This window comes from Lonchura striata, chromosome 5 (genome assembly GCF_046129695.1).
Source record: "Lonchura striata isolate bLonStr1 chromosome 5, bLonStr1.mat, whole genome shotgun sequence".
Classification (NCBI taxonomy): domain Eukaryota; kingdom Metazoa; phylum Chordata; class Aves; order Passeriformes; family Estrildidae; genus Lonchura; species Lonchura striata.
In genome coordinates this window covers 28,668,829-28,694,846 of record NC_134607.1, presented here as the reverse complement: position 1 = coordinate 28,694,846, position 26,018 = coordinate 28,668,829, and the positions used below count along the sequence as shown (strand labels likewise).

Below are 26,018 nucleotides of genomic sequence, written 5' to 3'. Positions count from 1 at the left end.
AGGGTTGGAGGGTCTGCAGAGGGATTTGAACAGGGTGGATTGGTGAGCCAAGGCCAGTGGTATGAGATTCAACAAGACCAAGTGTGAGGTTCTGCACTTCAATCACAATAATGCCATGCAGAGCTACAGACTGGGGGAAGAATGGCTACAAATCTTTCCACTGGAAAAGGACCTGGGGGTGCTGCTTGACAGTAGCTGAACATGAGCCAGCATGTGCCAGGTGGTCAGCAAGGCAAATGGTATCCTGGCTTTTTTCAAAAATAGTATGGCCAGCAGAACCAAGGAAATTATTGGTTCCCTGTACTCCTCACCAGTGAGGATGCATTTTGAGTGCTGTGTTCAATGACAGGCCTCTCAATTCAGGAAAGAAATTGAGGTGCTGGAGCAAGTCCAGAGAAGGGCAACAGAGCTGGTGAAGGGTCTGGAGTACAAGTGTGATGAGGAGTGGCTGAGGAAGCTGGGATTGATTAGTCTGGAGAAAAGGAGGCTCAGGTGAGACTTTATCACTCTCTACAAGTATCTGAAAGGACGTTGTAGCCAGGTGGTGGCTGGCCTCTTCTCCCAAGAAACAAGTGATAGGGTGAGGGGAAATGGCCTCAAGCTGCAACAGGGTAGTTTAATGTTGGATATAAGGGAGAATTTCTTCACTGAAAGTGTTGTCAAGCATTGGAACAGGCTGCCCAGGGAGGTGGCAGAGTCGCCATTCCTGGGCTTGTCCAGCTAACAACTGGATGTGGCACTTAGTGCTCTGTTCTAGTTGTCTGGCTGGTGATTTGGTCAAGCTTGATGATTCTGTGATTTTGTGTGATTCTGTTATTCCATGATGGTTTTTCTCACAATTACCAGTTGCTGTACACCATCCCAACTGAGCCCATGTCCAGTCTGGGGCAAGTTTTGAAGGGCACATCTGCCTGAGGACGTACGGCAGCATATGCAGCGGACTTCAGGAGCAGGAATGCAGCACTGACCTTAGGTAACCTAAGCAGACCTTCACTTCTTGTGTTCTCTGCTGGAATGAGTCAGTGTGGCATTGGCATGAGCAATCCTCAGTTAGCCAATGGCACACATGGAAGGAGAGGGAGGATTCAGAAGTAAACAAATATTTAGGCAATGGAGCCTTTTAAAGTTCAAGATGCTTTGCTTATACAGGGTCTCAATGGAAAAGGAGAACTCAGCTGAGACTTGAAGGAGATTAAACAGATAAAAGCTGAAAAAGGAACAGGAAAAATATGTCAAATCCAAGCAAATAGGACAAAGCAACAAATTGTCAGACAGAAACAGAAGACCAGCAATTATCAGCATCAAAAATAACAAACAGGTAGTCAAAAACTAAAAACAAGAAAAAAACCCAAAACATTCACACAGGTAGATTGAGTTCAACTTCCACTATTTTTCCTTAATTCTGGTGTCTCTGTTAATCAGATTACATCTAAACCAGTGTTCTGAGAAACACAATGAGGAGCCTCAGGACTCAGCTTGCTCCAGATGGCTCTATCACAAGGTTTGTTCCAGGGTGGGAAGTGTGCAAACTCATTTCCCATGAAAACATGGCAATTCCACTCTGAGTGGAAATGTCTGGAATCTATCTAGATGCACAAGTTTCTTTCCTCTAGCACACTTTTCCATGAGGGAGACTAAACCATCTCCACACCTTTGAACAGTATACACATTAGGTTCTTCCTATTGATACACATATTTTGAAGATCAAAGATAGAATGTGAGAGAAAAGATATTTATTTCACTTACAGTATCAAAATGTAATTCCTCTGACCTGTTCAAGTTTCATAAAGGGATTTACGTGACCTATATCTAACATCTGTTTTGGGCTTCAAATTGACATTTTTATCCTTGGAAATATCTAGCTTAAAGACTTGTGTTTCAACACCAGCTGAAACAATAGCAAGCTCAAATACAACACATAGTTCAGTTTGGAAATTAAATGACTGCACCCATTCATGTTGGGATTGCCTACAATAAAAAAATGTAAAGGCAATTATGACAATAATTTTCCTACTAGTTGGTTTATGTTGCAAAAGTTCTAGAAAAAAGTTCTTTTTCCCAAAATATTGTCTGAAAACCAACTTATTTTTTTGGCTACATCCATGTGCTCCTTAATGCAATCTTTATTAGAGAAGGGAAATATATTTTACTTCTCCCAGAGTGGGAGAAGCAGAAAAATTAAGGTAACAAGCAGCTGCCTCCTCTAAAATGCTGTAGAATAATTATTTTGTAGAACAAGCTCCATGCAGAACAAGAACAGTGCTGTTCAGATGAGATGTGAGAGCCAAGACAGCAGACTTTACTGGCATGAGCAAGGGGAGGGTGCACATGGTGCTTGCAGAGTCCATAAAGTGGTTGCATAGCAATTCCTTTGGTTATTGGGGTGATGATGTTAACTAGAAAAATCAAAAGCACTTGAATTGGCAAAACAGTTTTCAGTCCAAAACATGGCTAACACAACTTGCACTATTTCTGCCTTCCTAGGTAACCTCCTTTTTTTCTCTTTTTTTTTTTTTTTTTTTTTTTTTTTGTTGTCATCCCAAAACTTGTCTGGAAAGTCAGGAAAAACACACCATTTAACATGAGAGACATTCATGTCTGTGGTGTCACACTCTCCTGAATAAAAATTACAGAAAGGGATTGAGTCATTCTCAATGGAAAAAATGGTGCAAACTTTCTGCCATGGTGGTGCGTTCAATTTTTAAGGATTTCTACAAGTGTTCCATCAAGGCTCTTGTGAACATCATTAGAAACCTGAATAACTGTCTTACACCCATAATTCAGCAATTGACATTTCCCTGTGTTTAATAATGATTTAAACCAACACAGTTTATTGGGACAAAAGGAGAACACGATAACATAGTAGCTCCAGGAAGAACTATATGACAGCATGCAAGATTGTCATTTTCTACCCCAATTTCCCAGACCTCTCCCACAGCCACAGCCAAGGTAGCTGACTGCTATCTTCCCATCATTCAGTGTCTATGTTGACAGGATTCCCTGTGGATCATTTTACAGGGCTGCCTGGCTGATTTCAGCTGAAGTAACACAAATTCAGTGATACAGGGGCTGCATCACAGCTGCTCTGCTCTGGCCTGCTGGCATTCTCCTTCAGACCCTGAACTGCTCCCACACAGCCTCCAGGGTTTCAGATGTTTTTCAGAATAGAATTAAAGGTCCTTAGTAAGCCCTCTGCCTACAACAGAAACACTTCCTAGTCAAACGTAATTTTTTTCCTCATAAGCCATTTCCAGCCCACCCAGGGCCTCCCATACCCTGGGCATGTTTGCCTGTGCACTTTTAAACATGAATGCAAACCTTATATTCACTTCAACAGTAACATTTCATAGCTTATTTTTAAACAGAAAATTTATAAACTGTTACATAACTGACATGCAGCAGAGGCTTGGCCCATCCAGTAATTCCCTCTTTTTCAAAAGCAGATGTAGGCAAAGCATTCATCAGCCTGGCAGGAACCTTTGTACCTCTCCAGGCATTTTAGGCTGCTTTCTCCTACTTCAGTGTTGGGTATTAAGAGTAAGCTCATCATCTTTATAGGCTCAGACCACCAGGTTTACAGACATTTATGGCAGCATTAGTGCCTCCAAGATAAATTATAGGAAGTAACATAAACAAGTGATTCTTATGCACATTCCTATGTGGTCTGTAAGTGGCAGACAGAGGCAGAAAAAGCACATGGATGACAGTCTTGTTCCCACACAGGAACAAATCAGGCTTTGTCACCTGTAAAGTAGCTGCTAACATGAGAAAAAAATCCAATGGTTCCAGAAACTGTTATTGAAACTGATTAGTACTTCTTAACCACTCGTACATGGTGAGGGTAAAAATAAGGACCAAAGCAATAAACAGTCCTACCTCCCACCCCACCCCCAGCCTGCAGCAGAGTGAACAGAGGGATTACAAGGGAGAAACGGAAAGTCCAGGTTTCCCTGGGCCACTGGCTTAACGGTTGTCTGTGTGACTGTGGTTTCCAACACAGAATCAAAATAGTTTCTAGTAGCAACGAGTCATAAACATTTGAGAACCTGATGGTAATGAACTCACTCTCCAACTAACAAACAATAGAGTCATGAAGTACTACAATTTCAGTCCTGTAAATATAACACCAGCAAATATTGGTGAGCTGCTTCAATCCAAGCACCTCACTCTGGGCTAATACCATTCTTTAGAAAACAAACACATGCAGATGGGATTTGTTGTCAGAATAGGATCAGGATTGTAAATGAGTGAGGTCATTCCCAATAATGCTGCTGTTGTAGGAGCAGGTCCTTGGTAGTTGCTGGGAACAGCATGTTGTTTATTATCAGACAAACACATAACATTAGTCTTCCTCTGTTTCAAGAAAAGAGGACACACAGCATTTAGTAAGAGTTATGTAGATTACTTTTCAAATCTGCAAGGGAAATGTCTCTCCTTTTACAATGAGTTTGCATCATAAGCACAATTCTTTGCCAAAGAGTGATAAATACAAATCTGTTGTGACACAGGACTTCTGCTTCATTCACCTCATTATAATCTTCTCAGGAAATTGAGTCTTATTACACATGGAAGCAGTGGAGCAGAGCAAGGCAAAGTTACCTCCCAAGGAAACATCTGTCAGGATCAGTGGCAAAAGCAGATTCCCACTTGTCCAGAGTCTTGAGGCACATTCCCTCTATTTGTCACATTATAGTGTGGAAATACTTTGATAACTAACAGTGAAAGATAGTAGGAAGAAGCAAGAATACCTATCAGGTTTTTTTCTTAGATAATGATGTACCATCAATGGTACAATGAAAAACGTTCCTTTTTTCAAGACAAATATGAGAGTAGAAAAACATCCTGTAGAAAAGATCAGAATTAGATTTTCAACTAAATCAATAAGGATCATGTTCTGTGAGCCCAGGAGAGCATACAAGTTTCAGATTTACCTCTCCATCCACTTCACCAGCTTTCCTTATTTCTTAAATACATTTCATAATAAGAAGATATTTTTTCAAATAGAAGGGTTAAGCTGAAACCAAAAGAAGTTTGTGTCCTTGATAAAAACATGATGAATGAATATGGGGAACAAAAGTCCCTGTCCCGAAACACATGGTTGATCACAATTCTGTGCTGACACTTGTATCCTTTATGATCAGTTACCTAGACAGATACTTTATTGTATACCTATCTGTTGGTAGCTACCTGCTTTGAAAATTAGCCTAATTATTCCTGGATTCACCTGACCTGATTTAAAGGATGAGTCAATGAAAGCCAGGTGATATAAGGGAGCAAATGCTTTCATTGTGTGCCTCTCTCCCCACCTGCTGTTGAGGGAGCCAAGGTGACTGCTTCTACTTTTATGTCCCATACTGTACCCAGATCTTGTTGAGGCGTAACTGTGCCCAGATGTCCAAATTACAGGGATTGGATTCTGACTCCAGCAGATTGTCACACTGGAAACTTCAGCAGAAACAAGATTGCACGAAGATTTAAAGGAAGGGTATAAAATGTATTTAGATTCACTGGGGAGAGGAGCTTTAGCTGAGTTTTCCCATTAACAGGATCCTTCCAAATACTCAGTTTCTTTCTCACAATTTACCTGGAGACTCAGCTATGATAAAAGAATGTATTGGCTAGTAGCATCATGCACACCAAAGGGTCAAAGCTGAAACTGCCTGTTTGTGTGCCTGTCCAGGCTTTCTGCTGCAAAGGACTGTACAAAAGCTAGTTTTTTCCAGAAGTGACAGTGACGAACTCTGCCCAGGCCTCTTGGAAACTCATACAACATACTTCAAATGGGTGCAGCACATTCTCCCATCCCGTTCCATATCTGGCTGGATCTGCTACAGACTGTCTTAATCTTTCCTCACATCCAAATAAGTCCAAGAGTGGCCTCAGTGGATGCAGCAATCAGCTCTCTTTAAAGAATGATGAAAAATGAAGATTTCTGACAATCTTGTTGCTTCCAAAATTGTACAAGGGCACACTGTAAAGCTGGCTGTGCTTAATATTATGAATGCCAGTGGAGCTTAAAGATTTTTCCACTACCTTCAAGGGGAGTAACTGTTGAACTCAGACTGAGAGAGGGAGGCAAACTGTTGAACACAGACAGAGAGACACAGAGACAACACCTCGTTTAAGGAACAACTGACAGATTGAAGGAAAACTGGGAACTTCTGTCAAAAAGATTCTTCTGTGAAATAGGATCTTACCTGCTTATAACTAATAACGCCAACAGATTAACAGATCATATATAAGTTCTCTCCAGGATAGGTGCAGGGCCAGTTTCAGGCTAAGTAGCTTGAGAAATTAGTATTTTGATACTTTGACAGCCATGAGCTTTGGCTGGGGAAGGAAAACACAAGGCAGGACAGAGAGACAGCTGTCAGGACATCAACCAATGTGAAGCTTGCTGCCCCTGAAGAAGACAGACACCCTTATTTCCCATCACCAGCCCATAGCTAACAAAAACCTGCACCTTCTAAGACCAGTGTGAGTCAATGGGGATTTTGAGGTTTGGCTGCCAGCATAGCACTTAGCCAGCACTCAGGTTGTTTTGCTGTCCTCTGGAAATGCATCACTTTCCGAGATTCCATTCACTGACCAATGGTCAGCCTTGGTGCTGTGTGTACTCTGTCTCCGTACATATCTTTTTTAGTAACATTTAATTTAAGCTGTTTGATTTTTTAAAGTGAAATCAGATCTATCTTGTTACAGACCATAGAAGTGAAAAGGGACCTAGATTAAAATCCAGTCTAGATCTGCAGATAGAAGTCATTCTGCATGGCTATACAAGGTATGGTGAACACGGGGCATGCACAAACAAAGTGATCTTAGAAAGGTTTGTGTTGGAAGGAACCATACAGATCATCCAGTTCTAATCCTCCTGCCATGGACAGGGGCACCTTACACTAGACCAGGTAAAAATATCAAAGCATTATATAATTATATATCTTGACAGACACTTTGAAGTGGTTGAGTGTCAAGGTGATCAATTAGAACGTTAAAAAATATTCATTCTCTGGTGTCAAGATTATTCAAACACTGGCTGAAAAAATCTGCTACAACCTAAAATTTATTTAGTTCAAAATTAGTACAGTGGTTTTGGAATCACCACAATAAAAAAAAAAAAAAACCATCAATTAATAACACTTGCAAAATGAGGATCTATCCTGCAGAAAGACTGAAGAAAATCATACCTTTTACATGGGGACCAAAGCACAGCTACATTAAATCATAAATTCACCAATAAAAGGCAATTTGGGCAGAATTATAGAGGAGTAGAGTTCATCTGCTACACAGAGGACATGTCCTGCATTGATTCCTGTATTCCAGTGGCCATAAATGCACCCAGCCAGCAGAGTTCAGAGGTGGCTTTCTCCATCTTTCCAGCCACAGCTAGAATATATATAGCTCTTAGTATTTCTTTTTCATGTAATAAAAGAGGATGCAACAAATGAAGATAAAACTGGATGTAAGATTTACTTTAACTAGACATGCATAAGGCAAATTAAACCATAATTCATTAAATACAAATTCTGCAGTGATCAGTAAAGGTTATTGCCTCAAGATATGCCCTGGATATTATGTGTAACTCCACAGTCATCCACTTCTGTAATCGAACTATTTACTAACAGAGTGTTGGGACAATTCAGACCTAGGGGATAGGTGTGTGGGGTAAGAAGAATTAAATGCTGGAAGTTTGTTGGTAAATGTGAAGAGTGTTAGCAATGTAGTACTAATGTATCTTACACCTTTGTCTGAACTTTTCTATCATCTCATTTTCTGTTGCATTTTGCAGTGACAAATTAATTTCATTTATAAGATTTCAATGCCCTCATAGGTGCATATTTTCATATGTATGTGTACATTTTATTGTTAATTTGAGGTCAGTTTGTAGGAAAACAGGAGTGGTCACACAGTTCTGAGCCCCATGATGGTTTCAAACCCCACAGAAAATTACTGCTTGCAAGATGAGGCACATTTATGCAGCAGCAGCACCATAGTCTTATCATTTATTATTTTAACTTACTAAAAAACTAATTTACTAACTTACTCATATGTTTGCTCACTAACTGATCCTTTGAGTAACGATTCTGCACTGTGGACAACAAAAATTATATATACATACATACATACATACATATATATATGTATATGTGTATGTGTCTGTACATATATATACACACATCTTTATTATTATTTTAATATGTACTACACATTCAGAAGAAACTTAGGCCACAGTGGTTTTATAGCAGGTCTGTTACTGGATTATCATCTGATTCAGTGCATTTGAAATAATATAAACATCACAGTATTGTCAGAAATTCTGACAAGAACATCACTTTTAAATTATGGAAATGTTTGGAGGGCAAACCATTTACAATGGACACAGTGAAGCATTAAAAAATATTGAATAATGTGACAGGATGGGGAGAAAGGAATATGATCACCATTTTCTTTCCAGGTATTTTGCCAGACTGATCTTCTTGCAATACAGTCAAGGGCTAATATGGATATATATATTTTTTTTTTTTTTCAAAATTGGGAAATTTCATATGTTTTTTTTGCCTAAGGCCACACTTAAAAGTGTCCACCTAAGTATTTAGCCAACAGCTTGGAGTAAGAGTCAGTTTTGTCACAAATGTAAGTTTGCAAGACCAAAACATTGAAAAAGAAAATATTAATGACATTTGATGATGATAGGTAACACACTAACCTTTCCACATACAGAATTTCCTAGCATTTACTTCAGTGGCCCATTTTTTCTGTCAGAAATATACCATGAGTTTATTGTTACATTTAAATTTCTCTCAATTTCTCTGCAAAAGAAATGCAATTCTATGAAAAGCTGAGAAAATTATAATTCTGATGAAAAGATTTCCCACCCTTACCTTTCTTTTAACTTTTTTATATTTGACAGCCAAGTTGTGAAAGATCAATGATAGAGCTTTGGGCTCAATTATGCCATCTCTAAGTCTCTCTAGCTAATTTATACACTAGAGATGCTTAAATTGATTCTCTTGTGTAACTTAACATGCACTGAAAGTTCTGCCATTGGGAAGAACGTCAATCAAATCAGGAAGATCCACGCAGAAAGCAAGAACAGATGGTAGGTGATGAGTGCTCATTTTGGAAAACAGAGAAAATAATATAAAAGAGTTTTTTTTTTACTAAGGAAGCTACTTTTTTTGTTTGTCATTGTTTGATACGTAAGCAGTTTTTCCTGTTAGATATATCTTTAAAATTTATGGGTTAAACACAGTTTCTTAATCAACCACTCAGCAGTACCTAGATTACAGGCTAAAATGACTATGACAATTGTACACGTAGGTAAGTATGTGATACTGAAATCTGCTAGAACAGAGGTAGCTTTCCCGTGTCATTCTCAGGGCATTTCTGCCAGTAATCCTCAAAATTGAGAGTGTCAAGTATTATTCAAGCAAATTACAAAATAAATTAATTTGAAGTGAAAATTGCATTTTGTAAACAGTTTATATTTGTCTAAAATATCACATTAGTTTCAATTATAGGGTTATAGATTTGTGAATTTTTTTCAGACACTGCAGTAATTATGAAAAAATTCAAAATTTGGTATAGATCATGATGTGTGTGTGGATATTACATGATAACACTCTGCTATGAATGAGACAGATCAGAAATAAATTCTCTTTATTGTCCTACATGTCTCTTTTTCAATCTCTTCCTCTTTCTTCTCCAAATAACAAAGGAGAGAGTCCTAGGGTTAATAATAAAGATGGAAGCTACATGATCTGATCTTCATTCTTAATCACTGTGCAAATTTTTGCTTGATTATTTGTACCTGTTATTCGCTATGGCCCAAATTTCCTTTAAGCCAATATCTGCCATACTGACTTTCACTCTAAATCTCTCCTTGAAAGTGGCACACCTTGTGAGGAAGGTGTTGCAGAAGTGTAAAGACAGCCCAGGAACCCCAGACTGAAGCTTCAGGTGTCAGCTCTGATGGGGTAACAGTTCAATAATACACTGTGCTGCCAGACAGATTGCTTAAATCTCAGGAAAGAGTCATATGAATGTTTCAATAAATGCTTACTCATAAAATGTAGGAAAAGAAAAAGCTGTTATGAATAGCCATAATATCATGGATATTTCAAACTTCACACTGCCAGTGAAAAAAAATCTCCACTATTTCTGAAAACAAGAGATAATAAAAGCACCATCTCAGTGGAATAGAAAGTTTATCTTTGAAGAATAATAGGCTATGAACAAACATTTAAGGAGCTTTTAAACATTGTATTTGTACTGCCACCAAATATTTAGCAAAATGAGAAGCACTAGAAGCTGGCTTAAACAAATTCAGGCAAATTTTGACAGAGTAAGAAATCAATAATGTTCTTCCAATACTTGAAAAGAATAAGGGGTATTTATTAGCTGTGGATTGATTCTATGTGGAATTGTTAAGTGGTTAATTGGAGATTCAGCAAAGAATGTAAGGTAATAAACATATGCAAGAACAGTTAGTGTATTTATTTCTGTGTCTGCCTGACCCAAAAGTCTTGTTATATTTTCTGGAAACATTTTAAATCTAGCTAGAAAATATACCTGAGTTCTTACTGTAACCCTGGATTTTTATGAGTTAATTGACTTAGTACTTTTGACTTAAAAAAGCATTTGCTACACGTGGCACTGGCAAGGTCTACATTTGAGACACTAAAAGCATTGGCTAACTGAGAAATCTTAGAACAGTCACTGTAAAGTCATTGATGAGTAGGACATTTTCTAGCAAAATCCTGCAGAAATTACTTTTTGGTCCTGTTCTCTTTTACCAGTGATGTAAACAGGGATTGATTGCCTTTTCTGGCCTATCTAGAAGACACAATATTTGAAAGGGTTATACATAATTGGGATGACAAATCACTATAAAAGAATAATCTCAATCGTGCATCTAAAAAAGTCACAAAAAAGCAAAATGTGTTTTAATTTGACCTGTAACCAGTTCATTATGGGAAGTGGTGGTCTCAACATATCTGGAAGTGGTCACTTTAAACATTTTTATGGATTTAATTTGGTTTCTTCAGAAAATCCTTAACGACTGTGAACTCAAACATTTATGTAGCATGGTCATGGCAATTTGGCTTGGAAATATTAATTATAGGAAACTGTGAGTCCATCTTTTTGGGGAGAAAGCAAAACCTGCACTGCCTTTCAGGTTCTCATCATTCCTGAAGCTCTGTAGTATAAAAATGCCTGTAACACATCTATCCTAAAACATCCTGAAGAAATTATCTTTCCTCAGATACTTAGAAGCTACTGTGGTTTTGCCACTTGATGGATGAGCAGCAACTGGCCTTGCAGCCCACAGAGGAAAAGCTGAAGAAGAGCCATAAAGGATGTGATTCAAGTAGAAAAAGTTCACTGTCAGGTGTCAGGTTTTGTAGCCTCATGGAACCCTGCAGAACAAACTAATCCCCATAATTCAGGTTAGGAGCTGATTTGCATAGTTTAGGTTTGGAAGGCTGTAACAGCAAGGGTCCACGGGAGCAGCAGAAATGCTGTGGGTGATGTGAGAGGCCAGCAGGCACCCCAGACACCTTTGGGATGCAGCCTCCGTGAGCGCCCGGAGTGTCCCTCAGTGCCAGGGCTGCACACCTCGGGCCTGGGGGACAGCACTGCCCTTCTCATGGAATCAGCCCCAGCTGAGTGCACAGAGAGCATCAGGCAAACAGCAGCCACGGTTCTGTCTGGCCTCCAGCTCTGAGCAACCACTCCACAGCCTGCCACAGCCATTCTGGATTTCAGGCTTTCTTCTGGTCTTTCCTGCTTTCCTCCCTAAAGACGACAGCTGGTGGATCCAGACAAAAATTAGACAAAAATAGCATTAGATCCAACCTGTTCTCAGAAACCCAGGTACTTGGTTGAAACGAGAGAAAAAAAGTAAAAGCAACTGGAAAAATATTTTCCTTCTGAAGTCTCTTTCAGTTAATTTGTTTGCATGTAGTAATAGCAGATAAAAATTCAGGCTGAAGTGTAGCTTTGAAGCTGGCAGTATATCTCAAGTTTATTTTTTTTACCCCAGCAGTATCAGAGACTTTGATTTGGAATGTACACAACAAAGGTATAATCTTTCAGATTCAGATTAAAGAAAAACAAAACCACGATTCTTGTCATGTGAAGCCGTAATATTGCCCAGGTTTTTGCTTTTGTATCATCCAGAGTTGGTCACCCGGGATACAAATTATAAAGCTCTAAATCCTACAGCCAATCACTGTGCCTTTTAAGGGGGTGTTGGTTTCACGTGCTGAAGTGTGTGCACCAGTTTATAGCAGTAAGAAAAGCTCCTTTCTGCTTGCCATAAACTGAGCTGACTCAAGTCACTACAGTAAGGTGGTTGTTTAAAGTGGGTTTCTCCAAATGTGGCATCTTGCTCAACAGCTGGTTCTAGTTAACTACTGAGAAAATTGTTGTGTTGAATCCATATTAAATTTCAAAACAGGACTGAGTATAAAGCTAGAAGCTCACCTTATTTGTACAAAGAAAATTACTACAGAACAAATGTTATTGGCCAGTTCACACTTGGAGAATTAAGTGCTATCACATGGCAATTTTTGTCCTAAATCTGATGCTTGTAATTTCTGCTAGAAATGCTCATTTAAGTATCCTTTGTAACCATGCCTAAGAGTACACTGAAGTTAGCTTTCCCTGAGATCTGTTATGCACCATATTACACAAAGTAAGTCTTCATGTACTGTGACTGCATGTAACTTCTGATAGTACCAGAAACCATCATTTATATTTATAGAGTAAATTTAAAGCATAGTGATTTATTTCAATTTTTTGTGTAGTTAACCATAGTATATTTTTACTGGAAAATCACATTATGTATCATAGTTTAACAGCTGATTTAGTCTTGTAAAAAGCTAAACATAATGCATGTACTCATGCCTTCTTCAGCTGATTTAAGGCAATTAAGCAAACAGAATACAGCCTTTTAATGTACAGTCTCATCCCACTTCTGGCTGTCAAGCAGTTTTTAGTGATCTCAGCATTATGACACCTCATCTCATCCAGACAGCTCGTCACTCTTGTTCAAGTGGACTGATCTTAACCGAATGAAGCATCAGATACTCAGCTGCAATTAAACAAGCCACTCCAGAAGATATTACAATATATTTTTCCTAAAGAATTCAAAAACATGTTCTCACAAATTGCATATCCATCCAATTGACTTTTAGAACCCACAATCTAGGTTTTATTTTATTTAAACTTGCAATGTTCCTTTAATTTCCTAATCTGCCTGTTCTGGGGCATTTGATCATGCCTGTTTCACCACCATCAGCAATGAAACAATGAAATTTAGTGCAGTAGCAGCAGAACAGGAAAAATAAGTTTATATTTTGTTACATCTTATTCCTATGCCTATGTCCAGCAGCTGCAGTGAAGAATTACTTCCTGCTTCTGTGGTTCCTCCTTCCTTCTGAATACATGGATTTCTGGATATCTCCAAATGTTGTCTCAGTTGGCCACTGATTTTTTCCAGTTCTTTTGCCCAGTTTTTCTGTATTACACTTCTGACTTGAAAAATTTACATCTTGCCTCATCAATTGCTTATTAATTCTTAATTTCACCCATCAGTGAAAAACTATCTGAATGGTACAGGAAGAATGATACAGGCATTTGTCAGTGGTGCCTGGTGACAGGAACAGAGGCAGTGGGCACAAAGTGAAACAGAGAAGGTGACATTTGAGCACAGAACACTTGAGTGCTGTGCTCCTGACCAAGCACTGGCATAGATTGCCCAGGGAGGTTGAAGTCTCTCACCTTGCAGATAGTCAAAAAACAGCTAGGCAGAGTTCTGGGAAGCTGTAGGTGGTCAGGCTTCTTCCCCAAAGGGAATCAGTGAGAATTTTCATCACTGGAAATTAAAACAACTATCAATCAGTGGATTCCTTAAGGGATGTGGAAGCAGAGATTGTCAAACCTATGAATAAAAGTGAAACAGTAGGTGGGCATGAGGGAATTGTGGGATAAGTGTGATCATTTCACTCCTTTCACTGTGGCTCTTGCCATCCATAACACTTTCCTGAGGAAGATCCCACCACAGCCAGCAGAGCACCAACAAACCTCAGGTGTGTGGAGAAAACTGATCAGACTGGAACAATGGCCATGTTTCAGAAATATCTAATTAAAATGAGGTCAAGCTTTATATTAAAGGACTGTCAGTTCCTGAAGACTAAGTGAGGAGGGTTTTCCTGCTCTTAGCCCATAATTTAATCTCAAAGAAGTGAAGTGTTTTTATAATGTTATTGTAATAAATATATCTATTTTCCTGTCTACAAGTTTCAGTTTTTCTAAGACAACTTGTCATACCCCAGCCCTCATCAGAGAGGCTGGATTTCCTCTGTTATTTCCTTTGGTGGATGTTGAACTTCCTAATATAAGAAAAAATATTTGATTCTTAGCAAGTAGTATTTTAAAAACACAAACATAAAATAATTTTATATTAATACTTCAATCTCACTAGGATTTCAAGCTGCTTAAATGTCCTGTAAATCTTTATATTTGTATAATGCCTAGAATACTAATAAGACTGATAATGTGTTAGTATCTGACTATAACATATCATTTTAAAAATGTATTCTATAAGCAAAATTGCATAAACATGGCAATGCATACTAAAAAAAAAAAATCATTATTAGCTGTTTTCTTTAGGACCACCACCCACCAGTATATAATAGCTGTCTAGTGCAAGGAAAACTGAACTTGTGATTCAACCGAAAAACTATTTCATCTGCAAAATTTTCAGTCCAAAAAATGTGTGTACTACATTACTATCTTCTAGACCTCTGAGGTATGTCACTCTTATATTTTACAGAGGCACATCTGCTTCCATACCTGAAAATTTCCTGGTCTTTGAAAAAAAATCTTAAAAATTCTTAAATGCTCAAAAACTTTTACATGGTAGATGAACATTGCCAGACTGTTTAATGCTAATTACTTTACTGGAAGTATCAGCATGAAAAAGACTTCACAAGGTAGATTTTCCAAAATCTTTAGTATCAGACAGGCCTTTCAGTTGCAAGCAGAAAATTGTTTATTAATTATACTATTAAGAACATGATGCTTCGTTGGCACTCCCTTCTACAGATTTTTTTAAAAAACAAGGTCTTGCAAAAAAAGTGTATTCATTAAATATGTGGCTGATCTGCTGGATAGGAATAGACAGCTACAGTAGACTGTGCCATAAGAAATGTCTGTGTCTGGGTTTGTTTGGTTTTATTTTACTTACAGATCATTACTGTGAGGAAGCAGCAGCTTGAGCCTAATACAATTGCTCTGGTGGTTTTTATAGAGCTCTTACCATTATTGAAATTGGACTCGCTATTTCCCCCAAGCATATGCCTGAGTAGCTGAAAGATCTGTGCATCAGAATGGAATTTAAAAAGGGGTAGAACTATATTTTAAATGGTACGTAGAATAGGGGATATTTTTTTCCCTTCTCCTAGAATAATGTAAGGTCATTAAGAGTCAAGTATAATTTTTGTCTTTACCAGAGGTAAGGACAAAAAAAACAGTTGTGGATGCAACTTGGGCTACAATGAACAATCCTAACAGAACGCTTAAGTTTTTGGAATCTGTGGTTACTCACTTCTAGAATGACATTGTAGAAATAAATCTGATTCTCCAACTTTATGGAAGAATGACACCAGCGTATGAGCTCCAGAATGTCTGCAAGTGCAGGAAGTGTCAGATCATCTTGCTCTCCAGACTATAAACAAAAATCACTATGTCTGAGAGTAACTTAAAAATAGAAAAAGGCTCTACATAATTGTAGGCTTTTACAACTGACAAAATATTGTTCATTTTAATTAGCCTTTCTCCTACACTGTGGCCTGAAAATATTCTATCTGAGACCTTAGTCATCTGCCTAAAAAGAAGCAAAATATTAAACCTACAATTTCACATTATGGAGGTAACCTTCTATAAAAACATATTGAACCAGTGCATAACATTACAAAATATTTTGCTGGCAGGGAGTACCTGCTTGTCCACAGTATTTTCATGTGTAATAACCTGAAATTTGAGGTAAAAAAAATGTTCTCAGATAAATATTCTATGATGGAAAAGAATATAAATCTGGTCTGTAAACTGATCAAGGTCTTAATTTTACTGTATTGCCAGGTTAAAACACAAGTCTTAATTAAGGTTCACTACTCATTACTGTATTATTCGGAATACAGCATAAGATGGACAGGACACAGTTTATGGTTTTTTCAGAGGTTCATGAGAAGGTGTAATAACCAGAGAGTATCACATAAATTAAATATTTGGCTTAGATAATTTATTTGCATACAATTTGATATTTTTTAGTTCATTGTCCAAAGGAAAAGAAAATCAGAAAAAGTAAATAGTGTGGGGGAAAAAAAGCTTTCCATTTTCTGTTGCTTCTGTACTGCACATCACAGCTACAATTGTGCATTAAGTATTCTGTTTAATCTAGTCTATGTGTGTCAATCAGAAAGGCTTTCACCATTTCCTTTGGGAAAATTCTCCACAGACTTGTAGATTTTGCTGTCATAGAGGTTATCCAGACAGTTAACTTTTGTCCTTCCTTAACTCCATGCAGTTGCTCATGTTTCTGTTCTCCTTCAGTCTCCTTAACTGATTCCTGCCCATTTCTGAGAAAGCCTTTAGAAATTTGCAGAGAGCTAAACATCTGCTCCTTCGTCCTGCCAGTGAGGATTTTCTGCTATCAGTAATGCTTCTGAAGCAGCAAAAATAAATTTGCCATAGGCTGGAGATAAAATTGCATGCTATTGTATCAGCACACCTGTGACCCTCAGCTACTCCTGCATCCTGGTGTGCTAGGTGCTCTGTGTGCATGATGGTGGACATGGAACCAGAGCCAGGGACTTCTCACAATCAGAGGAACTTCTCAGCTCGTACTTTACTAACTTGTCACACCTAGATCTTTATTTCCTGGATCATTACCCCCTTAAAGAAGTGAAGGAGACCACAGTAGACAAGTTATACTTTAAATTTGGATCAGTGCTGAGGGAAACTTTGTCACTCCTGAGAGAAACAGGAAAGGAAGGACAAGTGAGGGAACCCAGGGCTCTTGAGTACTTTGGTAAACTCTGGCGTTGAAGTTGTCACCTCGTGTGGTTTGGGTGCTAATAGGAATTTGAATCTTTGCTGATAAAGCTTGATTCTAGATGAAAAATGATGGACGATATGTTCTACCATGCTGAATTCTCCCACCTATCCAAAGAGTGGCTCCCAGCCCAGGGCATGTAAACTGCAGTTAGTTATTGAAAAGGTGTGACTAATGCCATAGACAGTGAGTGGGAGGGTGGAAGGGTATGATCCCAGGTTCCAAAGCCTGTGTTGTAGGCTTGTACCAGCCTCAGTGGCAGCGAGATGAAAGGAACTGCTACATTGAGTCCTTCTAGGGCAATGGGGAGCACAGAGTTGCACTCCCAAAATGAACCTCTGGGAGCTGGTGCACCCAAGGGCACCAGAGGCACCCAGTAGTGGGTCACACCTGCCCTTGGGAGGCTCCCTGCACTTCTCTTTCTGTTGGGTCTTCCCCTTTCTGTTGCCTCATTCAATCCAGTCCTGCTTTCCCATATAAGGAACAGGTGGCTGTTTGCTTCTTTCCTTGTCTTGGTCTTGCCTCAAGAACACAGGAGTATGCTATCCCTGATGCAAATGCTAACTTTTATTTGTTATTCCATTTCCTACATCTCTTCAGCCCCTGTGTAACACAAAAACTCCCAGGACTTGCTCTAACCAGCAGTGCTGAGAGATTTCAAGCCAACAAAAAGCCTTTGAGAAGTCTGAAAGCACAATCAAATGAGAAAGAGTGAGCTCTTCTCCCCAAGCCTTAGCTGGACCCCTTGAAACCCTCACACCTACAGATCATCTAGTTACAAATGCACAGGAAGTTTCTGACCACTGTCTTTATTTGACTAGTTAACATTTTTTTCATTATAAATTGTTATTCCTTATGGGATCCATTATGATTTAATTAACAAATATGTTTAGGATTTTTTTCCCCCATTAATACTGTGTCTCTATGTCAATTAAAAATAAAATTTGACTTCAATCATACAATATAGAGCTGTTAAAAATTGCTATGCAAACTTTTGTGGGAGAAAAAGTGTTGAGGGGGGAGGGTTTACTATGACAATATATCATAAATTTATATTGAAAAACAGCACAGAAATCAAAGAAATAGCCTGTGTTCTTTTTGTGACACATTTTTAAGATGACATAGTCTTGAAATTTGGTAGCAGTATTAGTATCTTTTGGTGGTTTAGGCTGGGTTGTTCTCTTCCAGCTTTCTTTTTCTTTTTCTAATTATCCAGAACAGAACCAGAAAAAACTTTTCATATTTTCCTCTTAAATAGACTAATAGAAGGGTTTACCTCAGTGCAAATCACTTACTTGCACCATTTTAATATAACCATTGACACACTGTTCAAAATATTTTTTAAAGCCAGCTGAGGGAATGGAATAGGTACATTTCTTTGCAGCAGTGAGTCAGTGGAAAGAGACACAGTGACTCCAGGGGGAACAACTTACATATTCCATTGCCTTTTGAGCAGGCATTAGCCATCTTGTGGAGATTACAAGACAGCCCACCTCCACATTAACCAGGTACAGAACTCTTTTTAGAAGTATGCTGATCATTTTTCAGTGTGAGGCTCTTTTCTCTTAGCTTTACAGTCACTTCTTATTTCTCATGATTGAACAGAACACCTCTGAACGTAGAACACCTGAAAGGTGACAGTAATATGTCTTCTGCAAATTATATACTTTGGCTATCTCTACACTTCCTGCTTTAAAAGGAAATGTTCACAAAGACAACAAACCGTAGGAATTTTCTGATTTAAATGAAATACTCCATGTTCAGGATTCCAAGGAAGGTGCTAAGGTGAATCCATGGCTTCCCCAGAACACTGCAATGATAAATGAAATCATACTGTAATGCTTGATATATATTCTAAACTCCCTGCCTTCACTCCATGGAAGGTTACATTTCTACTCCCAGTCCAAGAAACATGAATAATTTGATTATCTGTGTATATGCAAAATCCCACTGGGAATCAATGCAAACATAAATTTCCCCATGTGTTTTCTAGCATGTAAAGCTCTGCTTATATCCATATGCAGCCAAGAAAATTGATAAAGAAGTAATAATTTTAAATCAAAACCAGAAATTAATCCATCTGTTTCATATTTCCAATCTACCAAGTGGCAATGGTCCATACTCAAGATATATACCAGAAGAAAAGCATTCCAGTGGCATTATACTCTGTGTCATGGACAAGATCTTGTTCTCCACTGTGGTTTTCACTGAAAACTGTAAAAGATGCTTGGAAAAATTATAAATGTGGTATTATTAAATATTTAATTTATTAAACAGTTAAAAAGTACTTCTTTAATTAAAACTAGATATATTCATATCTACATATTTTTAGTGTAAGAAGTATATCTTGCCTAGTATTTCTTATCAGACAAAAGGAATCCTAGTTTGAACCTCAGTTAAACATTCCCATGCTTTCATTGCTTGCAACAGGCCTTTGAAATTCAGTGAGAAGAAAGCCCTGAAGATGAATACCTCTACTATCTCTCATGAAATTCCATTTGTCTATGTCCCAGGTACATGTGTGGTGCCATTCCCATCTATCAGTGAAGCCGTGGCAGCATGCCAAAATAACAACTGAACAGGAATGCTTGGACACAACAAAATAACCAGAAACACCTGCTAAATCAGGAGCTCTGTGCAGGAAACCTCCCTGAGTAAAGAGCAGGGATAGAAATCTAAACCACCTTTCCTTCCTTGCAGAGTCTCCCTCAGATGTGTTGCATGGCCTCAAAGTCTCATTCTCAGCTCTGAAGGAACCATGTGAACAAAGAGTTTTCCCACCTTCTCTATATAAGCAGAGACCCAAATCAGGATTTTTCAAATATTTCACAAAGCCAGTACAAGGCCCAAATATACCTTCCCTTGCTAAGATATTCCTCCAGACAGCTGCAGTAGTTATTCAGAGTTCAGGCTAACTTTGGACGCTCAGAGCTTGATAAAACTGATAATATTTGATAATAACATTGCCACATGTACTAACAGAATTATTGCCAACCCATGTGAGAGACCTAGGAGATAGATCTAACAGCATTCAAATAAAATTATGACACTTTTTGAAAATTCAAAAATCTGTCAGCTAAAAAAGGACAAAATTAATATCATCTGACATTTTACTTCAGTCCTCTTGTATCTATAGTTGTGACAATCCTTCATGACATGGCATGGTGAATTCAGGAGTCTTCAGGAGTCTCTGTCCTTTTACTGCACAGATGAGACAGTGCAAAGGAAGTCTGAGATTGGGATGACCATAGCTGGTTACCAAAGATTTCCCTGGCACATTTCTTCCAGAAGGCTGGAAGGATTCTCCAGGAGGCAATGGTCACTTTGGTGGCTCCTGTAGATACAGCTATACAGACAAGCTCAGTGACTGGAGAGCTACAAGCAGGCATGTGGGAAGCTGGTTTGGCAAGGGCTTCACAAGGACCTCTTGCTGAAAAAAGCTCAGTAACAGTTGTTATTATTGAGCACTTTGGGATAAAATAACATATTCCCATAGTAAATGTCTGCAGAAAGAAGAAAAAGAGGGTTGGGAGGGTACGTTGAATTATGCATTCATGTAAACAATTTTCTTCCTGCAGATACATTTGGAGTTGATTAATGTATACAGATATATTTGGCACCCTGGCTGCAGTGAATTTCCCTTCAAGCAAAGTAACAGTTCTTTTACTTCTTTTCATTCATTGAGTTCCACCAGATATAAGAGAACAAAGTATACCTGGAGCCTGAATAGGGCCTCTATGTCCTAAAATAGTGTAAAAGCCGAGTTTATTAGCACACATCATTAAACATTTCATACAGAAAGGCACCATCTGCTCTTGAAAATTCTGGGACCTCAGCACAGAAGGTATTGATTGCCCTCAGCAAAGAGGGAGAAAGAACCTTTTTGACTGAACCTGCTAGACTTGGAACTGGGTTTATTTTGCCAAAATTAGGGTTTTTCTTTGCTATACTGACCAGTTCTCCCCTGATCTTGCTGGATATCAAGAGCAGTCTCCAGTTCTTTCCCACTTGCTGCTGGGTTCCTGAGGAACCATGGACCAGTTGGACAGTAGTACTCAAAATTCATCAATTACGTGTATCCATTTTCCCTCCTGTAATCTCACAGCATCAGGCAGCTGCACCCTCACACTGTATGGTGATACAGGGGCTTACACCAAAGCAAACACTGAGCTTAATTTTAGCACTGATTGCTACCCCAAGAGCAAGAAGGGCAGGGCCAATGTCACAAACAGGGTCTTCAGTGTCCCAGCTCTGTCCTACGTCACTGTGGCCATGTCAGCAGGTAGAAAAATGCTGCAACCTTCAGGATGTCACAGCTCATAAACTGAGCTCAGAATACCCTGAGAACTTCTCAGAACTGACTGTCAGACCAAAGAGCTGAAGCTGAGGGATGTGGCTACTGCCATGATTTTGTGCTGAATCAGTAAATGTCCCTCTGCTGGTTTTTCAGAAAGCTGATCACACAAAACAAATTTCATTATGCAGAAGAAAAAACATTAATGAAATTTTGTATTTCCTTAATAGCCAAGAAACCAATTATAATTAGGGCTAAACCATAGTTCATAGAAATGTCAAATTATTTGGAATATTTATATAATATTTAAATATGTGTAAGCTTATATCAGATCCACAGTATATACTGGTAGTGCACACTACAGAATTCTGTGGTTTTTCCCTCTGTATTTTTGAAAAAGATAGTGTAATATTTCTAGGAAATTCCCCCCAAAAAAAGAAAACTCCTAATAAAGTACACACTAGTATATTTAATGTTGTACATTACTGGAATAATACTGATTTCAAAAATAAAATCATTATTTGAAACTTGTAAATCTTTTATTCAAAGAAAACAAGGTCGTTTCAGTGAAAAAAAAAATTATGAAAATTATTTTTCCATCTTTTGTATAATCATGCTAGAATTATTCATTTTCACAACAAATGACACTTTTTATAAAAGCTGTGATATTATTTGAAAACCAAGAGATATTATGTCTAATGCCATGAAAATTACCATCTTTGAAAATAACCATCTTATCACAAATGAGAAAATTATCAGCTAGGGGTTGCATATCTGGCAATGTCATCTAACCCACAGTCTTTTCCTGTTTTCCAAATGTGATTATTTTAAGTTTTTTCATGGTTAACAGCCAAATTGTCCCTGTGTTTTGCTCTCTTCTTTAATGCAAGACCAAAATATAGATAAAGCTTCCCAGCAGCTCTTTTGTTCTACCCTTCATTTGCCCAATTACTTGTTACAAACTCCGGGGCTTATCTGAAATGCAGAGAATGCTTTTTCCTACATCATTAGTGTGAAACTGGTTTATATCCCTCAGAAATGCCTCATCTTTATTGCTTTTTAAAAATCATTATTGTAGACTGAATTATTTACATTTGTATTTCTGGAAGTACTTACTACCACCAAATTACTGACATCCCTTTCTTCTTCTGAGTTCTTTTGCCTGCCTAACATCTGATTGGAATGATTCCAGCACTGCTAGGTATGTTTCAGTGTTTTATTCATATCAGCTCTTTATAAAATTGTAGGACCATGTTTCACAATGCAATATTAATTTTTCTTATGTGTTTTTACTTACTAAAGTATATTAACACGTTTGGAAAAAAAAGGTTCATAAACTTTCCTGTAAAAATATGTTTCTTCAAGACATTTGGCATGTTGCTGTAGTGCACAGTCATTCCTCATCATTGCTAGTAAAGAGAATTAGCATTCCTTCAATCACTTATCTTTATAAGAATTAAAATTCTTTCCAGGATATTTAGTTCTTAGGGCATTTTATCACAGCACGTTTATGTTATAAACACGCGCTTTCTTGTTAGGAATGACATTAATTTTCCAGTTAGTTATCAAAGCAAATAAATTCTAAATTTATAGCAGTCTGACATAGATTTACAGAATTAGAGCATAAATCTTTCTTGCTATCTTCAAAAACAAAAGATGATACGTGCTTTTGCCCAGTCACAGTATGTAACCAGATGTGCTTGTTTATTTAAGAAAAAAAGTTATTCTCTCCTTATCTAAATCATATGTCTCTGTGATTTGATGAATATGTTCCTTCAATCACTTCATCACCTTCATAACAAAGTTATTTTCTAACAGGGAAGACTGACAATACTGAACTGCTGCTCCCCAAATTTGTACTGCATACGTGACGTGACCTTGAATTAGAGACTAAAGCAGCACTGCTGCTTCCTCAGAGGCACAGAACTAAGGAAGTTAGTCTGTCATGTGGATAAAGAGGATTCTACAGGGCAAGTCTAGTGCAGGAATAACACTCTTTATTATTTTAGTATCAAGATGTCTGCCTCTTGATTTCCCATTTCTCTCATGAGGTTGATTTGGTATTTGCTGATGATTCATTATTATTTTTTCTCTTGCACAAAGCAAGGAAAGCTCTCTCACTCCAGGACAAAACCAAATTCAAGCAAAACAGTTCTCCAGCATTTCTGAGTCTCAGTTGCTCTTTTTGCTGCAGTACATCTCTGGCACTATGCTCACAGTCATGCTTCTGCTCTATTACTAATTTTAGCCTTTAGATACTTCAGCTGTGAGCCATAGCCTCCGTTTAACCACAAATTACTCTCTGGGTTCCTATGGGCCTGTTCTTGTTCATGTTTTTCTCTTCTGACTCTCCTTTCTCCCAAAGGGGAGTGAACTTCTACTATCCTTTCATGCAATGGCCTTTCTTACTTGATAATTGTTTTCTTATTTTCCCACCTCCATTTCAGCCTATTTTCTTTCCTCAGTAATGTAAGTACTGACTTTTTTCCTTAAGAACATTTTCTCTAAAAATACCCTCCAGTGGATAGAATTGACTAGTTTTGACTGAAAATTTTCCCTATTAAAATTGAATTGGTAAACTTATAAAAAATTAGAGAGAGACAGAGAAAAGAGAGAGGATACAGAAAGAAAAATGAGACATGTTATTTAACATTTTTCAGGGGAAAATTTCTGATGCTTACCTTAGAAAGACCTTTTGGAGAAGATTTATGCATGACATGAAGTCAAAGAGTAAATGGCTATTTCACATACTCTAATGGTCATCTCCAATATTGATATTAAATGGACAATATTGATGATCCACTGGTCATCTTATACTGAAGCCTAACCCATAAATTCTCTTTTAGATGAGCTTCTATGTTATTTTGCTTTTTTTTTTTTTTCATTAAAATATCTGGTGCATCTCTGATTTGTGCTATAATAATACTTATTATTGTGATTATATGAAAGCAAGGTTAATAAATAAATTATTCTAAAGCCCTAACTCCAGAAATTGTAGATATAATGTTTTGGAAAATGGAAGCAAGTCAAATATTTGAGAAGTTAATCAACTGGAATCTCTATGCAAATATGTACTGTTCAATTATATAGAAGTAGAGCCACACAAGCACCCATACATGCATGTGTGAGTAGGTGTCTATACACCATCTGAATATCTAGAATATTTAAATTACAAACAAAACATAGAAGCCTCTAGATCTGTCATTTCAGTAAGATCAGAGCTTAATGAGTGAAGCATGAGATGCAATGCAGAAAGTAATTACTCAGAAGAGGAAATCAAGTATCATTTCCCTTCCTGATGTAACCAAAGATAAACTGGTAAATGTCACAAAACTTTACTAATGTATCAGCATAATTTGCTGCTCTTGAAGCATTATTATACTAGTGAGTCAAGGGGCATTCTAACATTAAAATACATAATTTAATATAAAAGCTAAACTTTGCAGAGACTTAGCTTCCAACCAATTGTGGCAGTGTTAGCTTTATGGTTAGACTTGATGGTGTTAAGTGTTTTCCAGTCTAAATGATTCAGTAATTCTACTAGAAGTAAATAACTAAAATGGCATATCTGACATATTTAAAGAAGACTTGAGGGGTGAGCTAGTCAGCAATTATTCATTAAGGTTATTTTCATTAAAAGAGAAAATGTCTGTTCCATGAAATTGAGTTTTTCTAGTGGCTGTCTTCATTTTTCTCTTCTGTTACTGATAAGAGCTACAGCTACCCATGCCATAGCCCCCTGCATTTCATTTTGGGAAAGCTGCAAAGCTAACAGAACTCCCTGAATGGGCATCAGCAGAGAGGAGCAGAAAGGCAAAATATTTCACATTTAGCTCATAACCCCAGCTGAAAACTAATATTTTCACTTATGGAAAGGAAGAGAAAAGTGAGCAGTACTTTCTGGGCAGGCAGACAGCTACCAAGCCAAAATGCTCTGCAAACTTCTTTTTTTTTTTTTTTTTTAAATTAAAAAAATTCCTTCTGTTGAAGTAAATAAAAAAATTATATGTGATATTGGAAATGGGAGGGAGGAAGGGAGGGAGGGAGGGAGGTCTGTTCATCATACTTTTTACCCCCAATTCTGGAGGCAAATATTTTCCAAACTTTTTATTAAGCCAAATGGATTTCTAGCTTCCAAATATCTAGCTATGATCAGTCAGATTTCCGACCACATGCCAAATATACATCATATATTTACATGGGGTTTCACTAGAGAAAGATTTACATGGTTCACAAAAACCAGCCCCTCCCTGCTCCCACCAGGCTCCCAGAAATCATGTCCCACCCAGTGAGGGTGCTCCTCTCCATCCTCCCTGCTCAACCCACTCTGCTCGTTCCTCCCTCCAGAAGAACGGGATCCTTCTCACTCTCCCAGTGCTCATGTGGCCCAGGCCCCACATTCCTTCATTCTGCTGATTTTTCATAGGCATTTACTTGTGTTTCCCAGATATCACTGTTCTTTACTGATAGGGAAAGAGTTACTCACTTTTTCCTTTTGATTTCTAAGGGAATATCAGTGGGTAGATGGAAGCCAGAAAGGAGTATGTGGTTTATATGACTTTTATAACTGACTTTTCTTTATGTACCAGTACCGTTTCAGTGTTT

At 37.9% G+C, this 26,018-nt stretch overlaps 1 long non-coding RNA gene across 1 annotated transcript in view; it reads right to left on the bottom strand.

The window, feature by feature from the left end:
* Positions 1 to 995: 995 nt before the first annotated feature.
* LOC144246266 (uncharacterized) overlaps positions 996 to 26,018 on the bottom strand; it is an 81,435-nt gene continuing 56,412 nt past the window's right edge. The window contains exon 3 of the long non-coding RNA XR_013339940.1: positions 996 to 1,207. This is a non-coding gene — a long non-coding RNA (uncharacterized LOC144246266). The remainder of the gene's footprint in view (positions 1,208 to 26,018) is intronic.